The following is a 5,791-nucleotide window of genomic DNA, read 5'->3' on the forward strand; positions in this document are numbered from 1 at the left end:
TATCGTTAACTCATTTAATACCCGCGATGTCTCACTCTGCTCCAAATATCATTAACTCATTTATTACCCGCGATGTCTCACTCTGCTCCAAATATCATTAACTCATTTAATACCCGCGATGTCTCACTCTGCTCCAAATATCTTTAACTCATTTATTACCTGCGATGTCTCACTCTGCTCCAAATATCGTTAACTCATTTAATACCCGCGATGTCTCACTCTGCTCCAAATATCGTTAACTCATTTATTACCAGCGATGTCTCACTCTGCTCCAAATATCGTTAACTCATTTATTACCCGCGATGTCTCACTCTGCTCCAAATATCATTAACTCATTTAATTTAATACCCGCGATGTCTCACTCTGCTCCAAATATCATTAACTAATTTAATACCCGCGATGTCTCACTCTGCTCCAAATATCGTTAACTCATTTAATACCCGCGATGTCTCACTCTGCTCCAAATATCGTTAACTCATTTATTACCCGCGATGTCTCACTCTGCTCCAAATATCGTTAACTCATTTATTACCCGCGATGTCTCACTCTGCTCCAAATATCATTAACTCATTTAATTTAATACCCGCGATGTCTCACTCTGCTCCAAATATCATTAACTAATTTAATACCCGCGATGTCTCACTCTGCTCCAAATATCATTAACTCATTTAATACCTGCGATGTCTCACTCTGCTCCAAATATCGTTAACTCATTTATTACCCGCGATGTCTCACTCTGCTCCAAATATCATTAACTCATTTAATACCCGCGATGTCTCACTCTGCTCCAAATATCGTTAACTCATTTATTACCCGCGATGTCTCACTCTGCTCCAAATATCGTTAACTCATTTATTACCTGCGATGTCTCACTCTGCTCCAAATATCGTTAACTAATTTAATACCCGCGATGTCTCACTCTGCTCCAAATATCGTTAACTCATTTATTACCCGCGATGTCTCACTCTGCTCCAAATATCGTTAACTCATTTATTACCCGCGATGTCTCACTCTGCTCCAAATATCGTTAACTCATTTAATACCCGCGATGTCTCACTCTGCTCCAAATATCGTTAATTCATTTATTACCTGCGATGTCTCACTCTGCTCCAAATATCGTTAACTCATTTATTACCCGCGATGTCTCACTCTGCTCCAAATATCGTTAACTCATTTATTACCCGCGATGTCTCACTCTGCTCCAAATATCGTTAACTCATTTATTACCCGCGATGTCTCACTCTGCTCCAAATATCGTTAACTCATTTATTACCTGCGATGTCTCACTCTGCTCCAAATATCATTAACTCATTTAATACCCGCGATGTCTCACTCTGCTCCAAATATCATTAACTCATTTAATACCCGCGATGTCTCACTCTGCTCCAAATATCGTTAACTCATTTATTACCTGCGATGTCTCACTCTGCTCCAAATATCATTAACTCATTTATTACCCGCGATGTCTCACTCTGCTCCAAATATCGTTAACTCATTTAATACCCGCGATGTCTCACTCTGCTCCAAATATCGTTAACTCATTTAATACCCGCGATGTCTCACTCTGCTCCAAATATCGTTAACTCATTTATTACCCGCGATGTCTCACTCTGCTCCAAATATCGTTAACTCATTTATTACCCGCGATGTCTCACTCTGCTCCAAATATCATTAACTCATTTAATTTAATACCCGCGATGTCTCACTCTGCTCCAAATATCATTAACTCATTTATTACCAGCGATGTCTCACTCTGCTCCAAATATCATTAACTCATTTATTACCAGCGATGTCTCACTCTGCTCCAAATATCATTAACTCATTTAATACCCGCGATGTCTCACTCTGCTCCAAATATCGTTAACTCATTTATTACCTGCGATGTCTCACTCTGCTCCAAATATCATTAACTCATTTAATACCCGCGATGTCTCACTCTGCTCCAAATATCGTTAACTCATTTATTACCCGCGATGTCTCACTCTGCTCCAAATATCATTAACTCATTTATTACCCGTGATGTCTCACTCTGCTCCAAATATCGTTAACTCATTTAATTTAATACCCGCGATGTCTCACTCTGCTCCAAATATCGTTAACTCATTTAATACCCGCGATGTCTCACTCTGCTCCAAATATCATTAACTCATTTAATACCCGTGATGTCTCACTCTGCTCCAAATATCGTTAACTCATTTAATACCAGCGATGTCTCACTCTGCTCCAAATATCATTAACTCATTTAATACCCGCGACGTCTCACTCTGCTCCAAATATCGTTAACTCATTTAATACCAGCGATGTCTCACTCTGCTCCAAATATCGTTAACTCATTTAATACCTGCGATGTCTCACTCTGCTCCAAATATCGTTAACTCATTTAATACCCGCGATGTCTCACTCTGCTCCAAATATCATTAACTCATTTAATACCCACGATGTCTCACTCTGCTCCAAATATCGTTAACTCATTTAATACCCGCGATGTCTCACTCTGCTCCAAATATCGTTAACTAATTTAATACCTGCGATGTCTCACTCTGCTCCAAATATCATTAACTCATTTAATACCCGCGATGTCTCACTCTGCTCCAAATATCATGAACTCATTTAATACCCGCGATGTCTCACTCTGCTCCAAATATCATTGACTCATTTAATACCCGCGATGTCTCACTCTGCTCCAAATATCGTTAACTCATTTATTACCCGCGATGTCTCACTCTGCTCCAAATATCGTTAACTCATTTATTACCCGCGATGTCTCACTCTGCTCCAAATATCGTTAACTCATTTATTACCTGCGACGTCTCACTCTGCTCCAAATATCGTTAACTCATTTAATACCCGCGATGTCTCACTCTGTTCCAAATATCATTAACTCATTTATTACCCGCGATGTCTCACTCTGCTCCAAATATCGTTAACTCATTTATTACCCGCGATGTCTCACTCTGCTCCAAATATCGTTAACTCATTTATTACCTGCGATGTCTCACTCTGCTCCAAATATCATTAACTCTGAGATGAAACAGTAACTTCTTCATCTTTTATCTTCGTCTGAACTCCTGAATCTTTTATACAAGGATTCATTTTATGTGGAGACTTGATATAAAACTTCTGTGTGTGTGTGTGTGTGTGTGTGTGTGTGTGTGTGTGTGTGTGTGTGTGTGTGTGTGCAGTTTGGTCCATGTTCAACAGATTAAAGAGCCAAAAGGCCTTCAGTGGCAGTTTAATCACCATGTCTGATCCTCTAACCCCCCCAGCCAACACAATGCATGATAATCCAGCTGAACACACACACACACACACACACAGACACACACACACACACACACACACACACACACATACACACACACACACACACATAGAGGTAGGATTTATATGAAATATCTGCAGCATCATGCAGCTTTATGAGTCATATTTCAGGAAGGATTTTTCATTATTGTAGCGTTTTTCACTGGTTTATAGCTTCAGATTCAGTTTCTCTCATATTTATTTTACAACCATGAATTCACATTCCGGTTAACGACTGACTGGAGTCTGCAGGACCTGAATAATGTCTGCTGCTTCCTGTTTGATGTTCAAGCTCCACATTTACACACTTTACTCCATAATTAGACTTCTAATAATAAAACAACTTATTACTTTGTCTCTTCTGTTTAAAAAAAGCAACTTTCACAGTAAAACATTATAATGATGATGTGTTATAGTGTGTGTTCTTATTGTTTTAATTGATTATCTCACTGAAACAGGAACATTTTATTATTATCACAAGAAACTGATCAATGTTCTTATTTTCAAAGTTTTATTAAAATCCAACTTATGTGGACAAAAATCATGTTCAACATGTTTTCAGCAGGCGGGGAGTTCTGGTCCTCTGAAATGAGGCCAACCAGGAAGTAAGTTAAAACTGCATTCTATCAAAAGGCCACCAGGGGGCGACCGTTTTGGTGTCAAAAGGACTTCCGTCTCTATACAAGTCAATGGAGAATTCACCAACTTCTCACTTGATTTCTAACCTCAGTAAACGTTTTCAAAATGTGTTTATGGTCTCAATCGCTAGTTTAAAGCCTTCTTCAATGCAGTATGATGTTCATTTGGGACATTTTGGCCTCCCTAATTTTATATGTGACGATAAAGCAGGGTATGCATTAGGGCGTGGCTACGTGGTGATTGACAGGTTGATTGGTTCACAGGTTCAGGAGGGCGCCTCATGCTCCTCCTGATGCCCATATAAGTAGAATCCCTGTTTTTATTTTTCCCAGCATGCACCTGATATTTTCAAGATGGCGCTGCTCAGATCCGATACTATTGGCCTCCGAGCAGCAGTCCACAAACCAATGGGTGACGTTACGGATGTTACGTCCATTTCTTATATACAGTCTATGGTTTTAACCCTTTACATATTGTTCATATTCTCCCTGAAAATATTTAAAATGTTAAACTATAACATTTAAAAATATTTGTGCATTTTGGACCACTTTAGGAAACATTATTTGTGTTGTTTTTACAGCTGTTGTCAGATTACTGATGACGGTGATTATTTGTTTGGCTCGTTCAACAAGCTGCAGGTCGACTCGTGTTCATGTCTCGTTAGCGTTAAAGCTAATGTTTGCTGCTGAGTATCAGGATGCGATCAGGCTCAGTGTGACCTACGGACTCTCAGCGGTGGTGAAGTCATCAGCGGGAGTTCTGATTGGCAGGATGAAGCAGCTCTGCTCATTGTCCGAGAGCGGCGGCACTCGCATCAATAGATCAATACATGGTTAGCTGAGCTCCCGCTGTGATGTCATCGACCAGCTGTTGCGCTCCCGCTGTGATGTCATCGATCAGCTGCTGAGCTCACGCTGTGACGTCATGGATCAGCTGCTGCGCTCCCGCTGTGATGTCATGGATCAGCTGCTGAGCTCCCGCTGTGATGTCATGGATCAGCTGCTGAGCTCCCGCTGTGATGTCATCGATCAGCTGCTGAGCTCCCGCTGTGATGTCATCGATCAGCTGCTGAGCTCACGCTGTGATGTCATCGATCAGCTGCTGAGAGGTGAACGCTTCACGCTGAGGCTGAGAACAGAGCTGCAGACGGCTCACAGGGACCGAAGCTGCTCTCTTATTTATTGTCTCTGTTCATCCTCTGAAGCTCCAATCACACGTTAGCTCTTCTGGAGCTTTCAGTCAAGCCTTCAGACTTCCTCAGCAGATTAACTTATAGACATATTCACATCTTATTAAAAGATATTTAAGTATTTTTCTCTTCCATGTTGAAACTTTTTAAAGATCTTCACAAACACTGAAGGTTGAACATTTTATGAGATGAACTCTTGAATGAAGGAACGAGGTGATGAACGAGTTTAAACGACCAGAAGTGGATCATGTTTTTATAACGCTGGACGATCAGAGAGGAAACTGTGATGTGAGTCAAAGGCCCGTCCACACTAACGATAACTATAATGATAACGATAACAATAACAATACCTATCACGATATATATATAATGAATATATAGTTCTTGGTGCATGTTGAGATAGTGCAGCATGTTAGTAGTTTGGTTGGACTAGAGGACGTTTTATCTTCCTGAGCGGCTGTGGCTCAGGAGGTAGAGCGGTCGTCCTCCAATTGGAAGATTGGTGGTTCGATTCCCGGCTCCTCCAGTCTACATGTCGATGTGTCCTTGGGCAAGACACTTAACCCCTTAACCCCAAATTGCTCCCGTTGCTGTGCCAACGCTGCTGTGCCAACGGTGTATGAATGTGTGTAAATGGTTAAATTCCCCCTGATGAGCAGGTTG

This window comes from Scomber scombrus, chromosome 22 (assembly GCF_963691925.1).
Source record: "Scomber scombrus chromosome 22, fScoSco1.1, whole genome shotgun sequence".
NCBI lineage: Eukaryota > Metazoa > Chordata > Actinopteri > Scombriformes > Scombridae > Scomber > Scomber scombrus.